We start from the raw sequence: 10,023 nt of genomic DNA on the forward strand, positions 1-10,023 counted from the left end.
TGCGTTAGTACATATTAAATTTTGCCTGCTTTTCCATTTGTGTCATCATCTTAGGCAGCTTTTATGAATTAATTCATCAGTTTTCAAAAAGGCCGTGTTAATGAGACTACCAGAGCTTTCAGCTCCTCCTTTATAATACTAGAAACTACAATGTGAGGGGTGGGGTAGGAGTTATTTTTAATTACATTTTAAAATTACATTCATTTTAGCTCACTGGAAGGAAAAATTTCAAACAATACAAAAGTGAATACAAATAAAATGCTCAGATTTTTCTCACCTCTCTGCTACTCAGTTACCAGAGATGACGGTAGTTTGAAAGTATGTTATGTTTTACTTCGGGCCATGTGCTATCTTTATATAAAAGTGATCATATGAAATTGTTTTGTTTGTTTTTAACTTAAAATAGGATCATATTTTACAAACTATTTTGTAAACTTTTTTTTAAGTTGTTCATAGATCATAAATAAATTTTGTCACAGTTCTAAAAGTCTACCTTATTATTTTAAAATTGTTGTTAAACAGCCCATAACTCATTTTAAAAAATGTTTTGTTCTATTTAGAAGTTCATCATATGTATATATTTGGCTGTACCAAGTCTTAGTTGCAACATGGGACTAATTGCAGTGTGTGGGATCCAGTTCGCCAACCAGGGACTCAGCCTGGGCCCCCCACGTTAGGAGCACAGAGTCCCAGACACTGGACCACCAGAGAAGTCCTTCCATAACTCATTTTTCTATTCACTAACTGATGGATGTTTAAGTTCTCTTCAGTATGACTTCTCTGTTATAAATTATGCTGCTGTGAACATTCCATTCAGACATTCTTACATGCTTAAGAGTGTTTCTCTAAAAGACATTGACAGAAGGTAGAATTATCAGGTCAGAATGTAGATGCATGTCTAGATCTGTTGGTGGAGCCACTGGGCCCCACTTGACGGGGAATGAGTGTGTTCTTTGCCCTATACCTTTACTAACACAGAATATTATCACTTTTTAATGTTTTTCCCCGTAGTAAGCAAAGAAAGTGACTTTTGAATTTGGCATTTCCCTGATCCAGTGAAACTGAGCATCTTATCTTATTGATTAGTATTATATATTTAGTCTATGAGTTGCCTATCTTTTTTCTTTTCTATCATTTTCCAACTTAGAAATTAATGGTAGTAGAAATATTTTGTTTAAGCACTGATAATATTTGGCCAAAGTGGTGCTCAGCATAAAGTTTTTCTTCTTAAATTCATTTTTTAAAAACAAGAAAGACTAAAACTTAAGCAGGAGAAAGTTTCAGAGAGCAATTAATAAAGATAAAGGCAGATACAACAGGTCACCTACTTTATGGTATGCATTTACACTTCAGTTAAACACAGAAAGAAAAAAAGAAAGCAGAAATGAAAATTTAAAAACAAAGCAAAAAGCAATAGGTTTGATAACTAGAATGAAAACTTGTCTGTTTTTTAAAATATCTCAACATTTCTGATCAAGAAAAGGGGAGCACAGCATTTAGGAATAATATAAGAAATATATGTAACCACAAATTCAGAGATTTTAAAAATTAATAGAGAATTAATAAGAATAAATTTTATTTGGCTAGAGTTGCTCCCGTCCTCTTGGAAGGAGTTGTCTGGGTGAGTTACTGAATTAATCACGATGACTAGTTGAGGAGGGGATCATACTGGCATTTGGTGCCCAGTGACCAGGAATGCTAAGCATGCAGGACAGACCTTCACAGTGAAGACATCCAGAAATGCCGGTAGTGTCTGTGGAAAAGACAAAAACCGACCGGAGAAAACTTTAATAGATCCATGAAGTGGAAAGCCCGCCCTCCCTCCCCAGTAAAGGCACTAGACTCAGATGGTTTTATGAACAGTGTTATCCAACTAGATATTCCTCTGTTATTTCAGTTGTTTCAAATATAGAAAAAGTCTTCTGAAATCTTTATCTGGACTGGCATAGCAGAACAATGCTTCCTGTTTCGTGTAGCACAGTCACTTACTTCTCTCAAGTGTTTAGCTCTTTGCCCCCTGAACACTGGGGGCATGCTCCTGCTCAGAGAAACGGTGGACAAGTTTGTTAGCAAATGGGAAGGTAGCCAGGACCTCTGAAAGTCACTGTTCTCTGTGGCGCTTTTCTGCAGCATCCACTAATAGTGTTTCGGGCCAGGTGGAGGGGTTGCTTAGCTTAGGACAGTGATGCACGATTATCGGAAGACAGCGCTACGTGGGGAGTCTTTGGCACATGCTACACCTCTGAGGTCTTAAGAAGCAATTAAGTCGTCACTCCTGAGAGCTGTGCATTTTGGTCTGTGTGAAGTTTGTGAAGACCTTAATCTTTTTGAAGGGGAGGAAAAATGTTATTTTAGCTCTCTCTCTACTCCCACATCCAAAGTGCTGCCAGTTTCCGAGCCTTTGGGGAATTCCATAGTGTGAAGTCTGGCTTTTCCTTTCGGCAGCTTGGGATCGAGTTTTGTCAGGTCTGCTTTCATTGCACACCTTTTAGCAGAAGGCCCACTTGTAGTTTAGTGAGACTGTGGGGAGAAGATTTAAGTAAGCACCTGTATTCAGTCAGCCGTCTTAACATGGAAGTCCAGGCCAGCTTTTCTTGGTAGATTACAAGGAGTAAATTTGGGTGCTTTTCCCAAAGGCAAAAACTGTAAATGAGAGAATGTAATAGTTCAGCCTCACCTTCAGAAGCTTCCTCTTCTCTCACCCCTTATATCAGAGGAGCCCTATTGTATCTTTTCAATTTGTATTTCTGAGTTGGAGCAGTTTACTTTTCTTTCCATTATGGAATAAGTTCGAGCTTTGTAAGCTATGCATCCAGGAGCTAAGCTATTTTCTTCCACCGAATGTATCGACAGCCATTTATATACATGTGTATACATGAGACATATGTAAAATAATCATAAAAGGTCAAAATATGTTAAAGTGGTATAAAAGTAGTTTTAGAGTTCAAAAAGGGATAAATTATGTCAGTGTAAGAGATCAGAGATGGCTTTATGAAGGAAGTGCGTTTGAGCTGAAACCCAAAATAGAGAATTCTACTTGATGAGCAGAAGTGAGGAAGAAGAGGGCCTTTCCAAGCAGAGGATGTGGCATCAGCAACAGTAAGATGGTGGGAGACGATAGCATATTTGGAGACCGGTAAATAATCCAGTGTGGTTGGAACAAAGGACTGGTCGTAGAATATTGGATCTCAGATGGCGGTCTGTATTCCTCAGACAGTGGAGTGTTGTTGAAGCTTTTTGAATGAGGTGACAGGATAGAAGCCACACTTCAAGAACAGTCATCACTCGGTGTCCTCAGAGGATTTGTTCCTGGACACCCTCCCCCTCCTCCCCCACTCATAGCAAAATCCCTGGACGCTCAAGTCCCTTATATAAAATGGCATAGTTTTTTGTATATAAGCTCCATGTAGCTTCCCAGATACTTTAAATCATCTGAATTACTTCTGATTCCTGATACAATGTAAATACTGATAAGTAGTTGCTGGCCCATAGTAAATTGAAATTTTGCTTGTTGGAACTTTCTGGGATTTTTTTTTTTTCTTTCTGAGTATTTTAGATCTGTGACTGGTTGAATCCACCAATGCAGAACCCATGGATATGGAGGGCTGAGTGTATGTGTAATTGTAGAATCTTAGATTGCGGTTGGGAGAGACTGGAGTTAGGAATACCTTGAAGTTGAGAGATCTCAAGGAATCTCTTAAAGGAAATTAGAGCTCAGACTAGAGGGATGATAGGAAGTGACTGGAAGGAGAACATGGATAGCAGAGGTTTTAAATAGGTAGCATTAACAGGATCTTACATTCATCCAAATATGGGTGAATGAGGAGGAGAAGGCATTAAGGATGAGTCTGAGGTTTTGATCCTGGTTAATTGGGGAAGTATTGTGCAACTAATAGAAACAGGGGATTGAAGGAGGGGCACATTTGAGGAAATAAGTCCAATTCTGGATTATGTTAAGTTTGAGGTGTTTCAGTTACCAAAATATCCAGCTAGAAGTATTCCATAGACTCTTAGAAATGTGGGTCTGATGTTCAAGAAAGATGTAATGATTAAAATACAGATTCATGAATCATCCACGTTGAAGTGATGGATAACATGGATGAGAAAATCAGTTGCTGAGGGAAAGATTAGAGAGACTGAAGATGTCAAGAATAGAACTTAAATTTAGTGGCAGAGAGGAAAAACATGGGAAGATAGCCAGGATCATGCAGTGTCTTAGAAGCCAGGCTGAACTTCCAAAACCCCCCAAATAACTGTCTGTCTTAAATCAGATAGTCCAGAAGTAAGAAGTCTAGAGTGAGGATGGCAGTTTACGGTGGCCAAGGACCCGGTTTCCTTCTGCCATCTTACAGTTCAAGACAACTGTTGAAGTTTAAGCTATCAGTACAGGCCAGAAGGAAGAGAAGAAGAGCACTTTGAAGACAGTTCTCAGAAGTTGCACAAACCACTCTCACTAATAGCCCACGGGCCAGAGCTTGGCCATGTGGCTACACCTAGCCACCAAGACGAGACATGTAGGCTTTATTCTAGGTGGCTGTGAGCCAGTCTAACAAAGCCCCATGACCAAGGGAGGAGGAGAGAATGGGGACAACTAGTAAACAGTGTCAATACAGTAAGAGCTAGAAGGATAAAGACTAGAAAAAGCACTGGGCAATGAGACGGCCTTTGGTAAATCCTGGATGAGAAATACTTCTCAAGTGGGAAGAGATGAAATTATCCCCAGATTTTGACATGATGTTGAAAATAGTTAAGGAGGTTTGGTCTAAATCATCTAAGTAAATTGGTGCAATTATCTTCCCAAGAGTACACCAAGGGAAGAGGTAAGGAATTGATCTTACGGCAAAATCATAGTTTTCACTAGGTGAATAAAAGCGTGACTGAGCCTGGTAGTGAGGCTTGCATTTGGATTCCTTCTCTCCCACTTCTTGGTCGGCAGCTTTGAGGAAGCCGTGTAACCTCTTTAAGCCTCAGTTTCTACGGGTAAAGTAGGGATACAGATTCTTCCCTCATGGTTGTTGTGAATATTAAAAGAGAACATGCTTAGCACAATGTCTGGCACAGAGGAGCCAGTACCTAACGCTTGGTAGCTGTTGGAAGACAGCTGAGTTAAATTGGTAGAGGACTCAGTCAGTTGTTTCTTGAGTATTCAGCAGGGCTCAACATTCCAGCAACTGGAGAAGAGAAAGCAAATGGTTGTGAATAACCAGTATTGGAACTGGCAGAAGATCAAGGGAAACAGAGATGGCAAGTGTTCTATTAAATCAGGCCTGGTTAAATATCATGGCCGAGTGGAAGCTGATCCAGGCAGAGCTGGTGATGCTGAACAGGGAAGTGTGAGGGGCCAGAGGTCCAACAACAGCCCGTGAACACTTAGGGAAGAGCTTAGGGAAACGGGGAGGTGTCGGTAATCAGGACCAAGCCTGGTAGAACGGTCCTGAGTCTCATAGCCGCGCTGTGCCCGTGGGCGCTGTCTTGGGAGGACGTGGTTCCTGACCTGAGTGTTCTCCACCGTGCTGTCACACACAGCTCTGCACTAAACTTGCAAGACAGCTAGACCTGCCCTGGCATTTGAATTTTATTCTGCCTGGTTCACAGGGCCACTTAGAAGAAACCAGTCTTCTCTGTTGAGCTGGGGAAAAGGAAACCAGACTCGGCGCCGTGTTAGCATGAAGAACAGTTTGGAAACTGTTGTAAATGAAAAATGCTAATGATGGCAGCTTCCATTAACTGAAGGCCTCTAACGGGCCAGCCGTGCGCTGGGTTCATTTACACTGATTAGGTCATTGCATATCTCCAGACAAATCTTCCGAGTAGAGGCTATTTTTATCCCTGTTTAATAGATGAGGAAGAAAAAGTTAGGTGTTAGAGCTGGCCCTTAAGCCCTAACGTGGCCATATCCAAAGCATGTTTAACTATGAGGTTAAATCATTTCCCCTGAAGCCCTGCTACTATTCATGTTTTAATGTCACAGAGCTGGAAGGGAACTTAGGTCATCTAATCACAGATTCAAACCATACTAAATCTCAAAGCCTTGGAGAATGCATCCCAGCCATTAATTTTTGAGAGAGACCCAGAGAGGGAAAGTCACGGGGCTGCAGCTCCAGCTTGGGCCTCCTGAATCCCAGTCCAGCTCTTGTTCTGTTTCTCGGGTTGTCATGGAACAGTGTGGACTCTGTCTATTTGTCTTGTCAGATCCTGGTCTCCAGCAAGTGTCTGGATAACCTACTCAGTACCTTCTTTCTGAGGGAAGCACAGTGACCCTCCAATAGCGTCGCGGTACTTGGGAGTTCCCTGGACACACACAGTTTCTGGCGCTCACCACTGTGACTAAGTGTTTGGAAGGTTCTAATCCTAAGGGCACAAAGAAAGTAGAACAGCCCAGGAAACTGGAGTACCCCAGCCTTCTCCTCTGAGCCTGAGGATTGTTTTAACGTAGCAAGTCCTCTCACACGCTGCGTTTTTCAGCCCTCATTTAAACTGGCAGGAAATGTGTAAATGTTAAAATGTTATTATTCAAAAACCCTTGAGAATCCCCATGGATCATCATAGTGATTAAAATGCAGCAGAGAAGACCCCTTGCTTCAGCAGCTCACAGGGCAAAAGGAAAGTGCACACCCAGAATGAATAAAAATGGAAAGTTGAAGGGACTGGGAATTAGCATGCTGGTGTGCCCTGCTGTTCAGTGGAGCAGCGGGCCTCGGTGTATGGGGAGAGTGAGGACACAGCCCTCCCCGTGTCGTGTCCCCCTGTTCCTCTCCTGGAAGGGCAGGTGGGAGGAGTGCCGTGGGCAGTGGAGGACGAGCGTTTGAGGAGCTATGGAGCTCCCAGGGCGGGAGCACAGTGATTCTCAGTCGAAGGAAGGCCTTGGACCGAGGGTCCTCTTATGGAGTCCATGAGCCCTGGGCACAAGGGTCCTGTCTCTGCTTTTTCTAATGTATTTCCACTTTTTCTGAGGCCTGTCAAGGCCTTTCTTCTCCTTCAGTGTCCAACTCAAAATCTACCTCCTCTGAGAAGCCTCTTGTTTCAAAGTTATCACACGCTCATTGCTACTCACTGTACTGTGCATTTGGTTTATACTTTTCTTTAATCTTTGCTTTGAATTCTAATTATTTCTTTATATGCTGGTCTCTTCCAATAGCTGGTAGGCTGCTGGAGCAGAGGTCGTGTCTCCGTCTTTGTATCTTCGGGTGCTCCCTGAAGATGGATATTTCGCACACGTGTATTGATGGAAGGAGGGCTCACAGTGATGGTGCTGGGCCCTGCTTCTCACTTCAGCCTTCTCACTGTCTTACCTTTGGTCACCTCCTCCTGTGTCGAGACTTATAAGGACGATGTTAGTACTTGGCATGTGCAGTGTTGTTGACAATCCTTGTGACAACCTGTGAGGAACAGAGAAGTAGTAGGTCTCATCTGTGAACAAAATATGAATAAGAGCAGGTGTTAACATCTGTTCGGAGCTGGCATGTGCCAGGCATGGTCTAAATGCTTCGCACATAAAATTCCCATAACAATCCTATGAAATAAGTACTGTTAAGATCCCAGAATTATAGATGAGATTGCCAGGCACAAAGAAGTTCAGTAATTTGCTTAAGAGCTGGCTTTGGTGTTGGGGCTTGGGGGAGATCTGGCTTTTGATCGGTGTATTATATTGTTAACACCTTGTCCCTAAGAGACCTAATATTATCCTGACTTTACTGAAGGAAAGGACCGTTGAGTAGGTCTTTTCCCACTCATTGATTTGCCAGGAAATCTAGCTTAGTCTTGGATATAGTATTTTATGGGAAGGAGTGCCAGCTTGTTGAGATCCTCAGGTTCTTAGATCTTGACCAGCTTTTCAAATGCCAAGGTGTCTTTTCTTGGAAATTGCTGGGTGAGCCATGTCAAATAAGAATCCCTTCCCATGATTTCCTCTACTCTGGTGGACTATGGTTTCTCTACTGGGATTATGACCCTCAGAAATTCTTACTCTTCGCATATTTCCTCCTGCCATAAGGTTCCATTCCTTTTTCCACCCACTTCCTTCCTCCAGCATCTGTCTGTTAGGGAGCTCTTGGCATCTGTCTCTCTTTCTGCATTGATAGCCGACATGAGTGCATGGCTGTTGGACAGGGCCTTCATTGTTGGCGATGCCAGCAGCAGTCAGAACATGCTCTGTGGCCTGGGTTCCAAGGTCCACCCAGGCAGTGTGAGCCTGGCTGGCTCCCAGTTCTGGACTGGTGTTTTTCTTTTGTTGTTGGACTCCCATCTCCTCAAAAAAGTTGTTAAGTAAGGAGGTAGAAGCTGGTGCCAAGGAAGAGAAGCCTGTTACCAGCACCCTCTTTCACATTCAGATGTGGTCAGAGAGACACTGCCCCCTGGGTCAGAACCTAGAGGAAGCTGGCCATTAGGGTATGGTCCTGGAGATGGCCGGTTTTCCACTCCGGTTGACTCCCACTTCCCTAGGAAGTCCCATTGGCCCGAGTCACCATTAGATGCTTATGCGGCCCCACCGTCAGCCTCATGGGCAGCTTCAGGCACACTGGCAGCTGACTTACGTGGTGTTCATACCCCAAAAGTCAGGGCTTCCTGAGGCCTGAGTGAAGCCATGCAGAACTCCATGTACGCAGCACTTTTTCCCTGGAGATACGATCCAGGCTGTCAGGGCTTATTCAGTGCTCTGGACTTGACCTTTGGGGTTTGGGGTGTGAAAGTCCCAAAGCAGTCAAGAATAGAGGAAGGAGAGGCCAGAGTTCATGCTTCTGGGCTCCTGTGGGTGAGTCATCAGATCCACGAGGTGGAGCTCCTTGGCCACCCCTCCACGGCCTCTGCAGACCTGCCAAAAGCCAAGCCAGCTGTAGAGACCAAACTGTCCTTTGGGTGGGGTGGGGTGCATGGAGCCATATCCCTGCTCAGACCTCAGGGTGACAGGCTCAACGTTTGGAGAGCTGGTTACCGGGGTCCTTCCTGAAATGCGGACCTAGCACTGTGGGACCCTGGCGTTGGGCTTGGGTGGTGCAGGGTTGTGTGTGTGAAGTGTGGCCCTCCTCACCTGACAGCCTTGGGACTGCGGGCCTGCTGATGGGGGTGGCGTGCTGTGCAGGCAGGCCCAGGAGAGGCCTCCCCATGGGGCTCTGCCAACCTCGAGGGGAAGTGTGCTGTCGCAGTGTGGTGAAGACGTGCCTTCTCATCACTATCAGAACATAAAAGGGATTTTTAAGGACCACGCAGGCAACCTGCTTATTTTAGATCTTGAAGCCCAGCAAGATGAGATCACTGCCAAGGCCACCCAGCGAGAGAGCAGATAGCAGGACTAGAGCCAGGTGTGCCGACGCCTGGGTCTCCCCCACCTCTCCAGACCAACCACTGGAGGCCTGAGGGCCTTAGATTTCTCATCTGTAAAAATAGTTGAGCTTGACCCTTTGGGTTCCAAGATCCTCTGATCTCATGAACAGTTTGGAGAGCTTTGTGCAGACTAGAGAATCGTTTGGTGCCGGTACCGTACATTTCCACTTACAGAGAAAGTCAGGTTGGACATTAGCCGTGGAGTGTGAACTAGTGCTCAGCACAGGGTTGTCATCTGCCCTGCTGATGTGGGTTAAAATCGCTAATAGGTCTGAGTTCGTGCAGGGAGAGCCTGTTCGGTGTCCTGGCATGATACTGATGTTGGACTCTGATTTGGTCGATTATTTATGCTACCTCAGGGCAGAGGTATTTGGTCCCTCGGGGAAGCATACAGTAGTGGCTGGCCTCACGAGCTGGCAGTGTCGGGTTTCCGGGATGTTGGGGCCGTCTCAGGAGCACGGCACACGTCTCGGCACTGACAAATCAGACCCTTTTAATTTCAGTGGACCAGCTAAGGTTAAACTTAAACAAATAGGAGCAGCTGGGAGGCTTTGCAAAGAGTGAGATGTGCACATTCTCAAAAAAAAAACCTGTGTTCCCTGAGGAAGGAAGGAAGAGGGGTGGAACTCTGAATCGCCACCCGCCCCCCCTCCAAACCTGAGGAAGGAAGCGGTTATTTCTCTCCTGGTTTGTTTTGCACTT

At 44.6% G+C, this 10,023-nt stretch overlaps 1 protein-coding gene across 1 annotated transcript in view; it reads left to right on the plus strand.

The window, feature by feature from the left end:
- ANKS1A (ankyrin repeat and sterile alpha motif domain containing 1A) overlaps positions 1-10,023 on the plus strand; it is a 142,866-nt gene that overhangs the window by 74,469 nt on the left and 58,374 nt on the right. The window lies entirely within an intron of this gene.

This window comes from Bison bison, unplaced genomic scaffold (assembly GCF_000754665.1).
Source record: "Bison bison bison isolate TAMUID 2011002044 unplaced genomic scaffold, Bison_UMD1.0 scf7180017864270, whole genome shotgun sequence".
Lineage (NCBI taxonomy): Eukaryota > Metazoa > Chordata > Mammalia > Artiodactyla > Bovidae > Bison > Bison bison.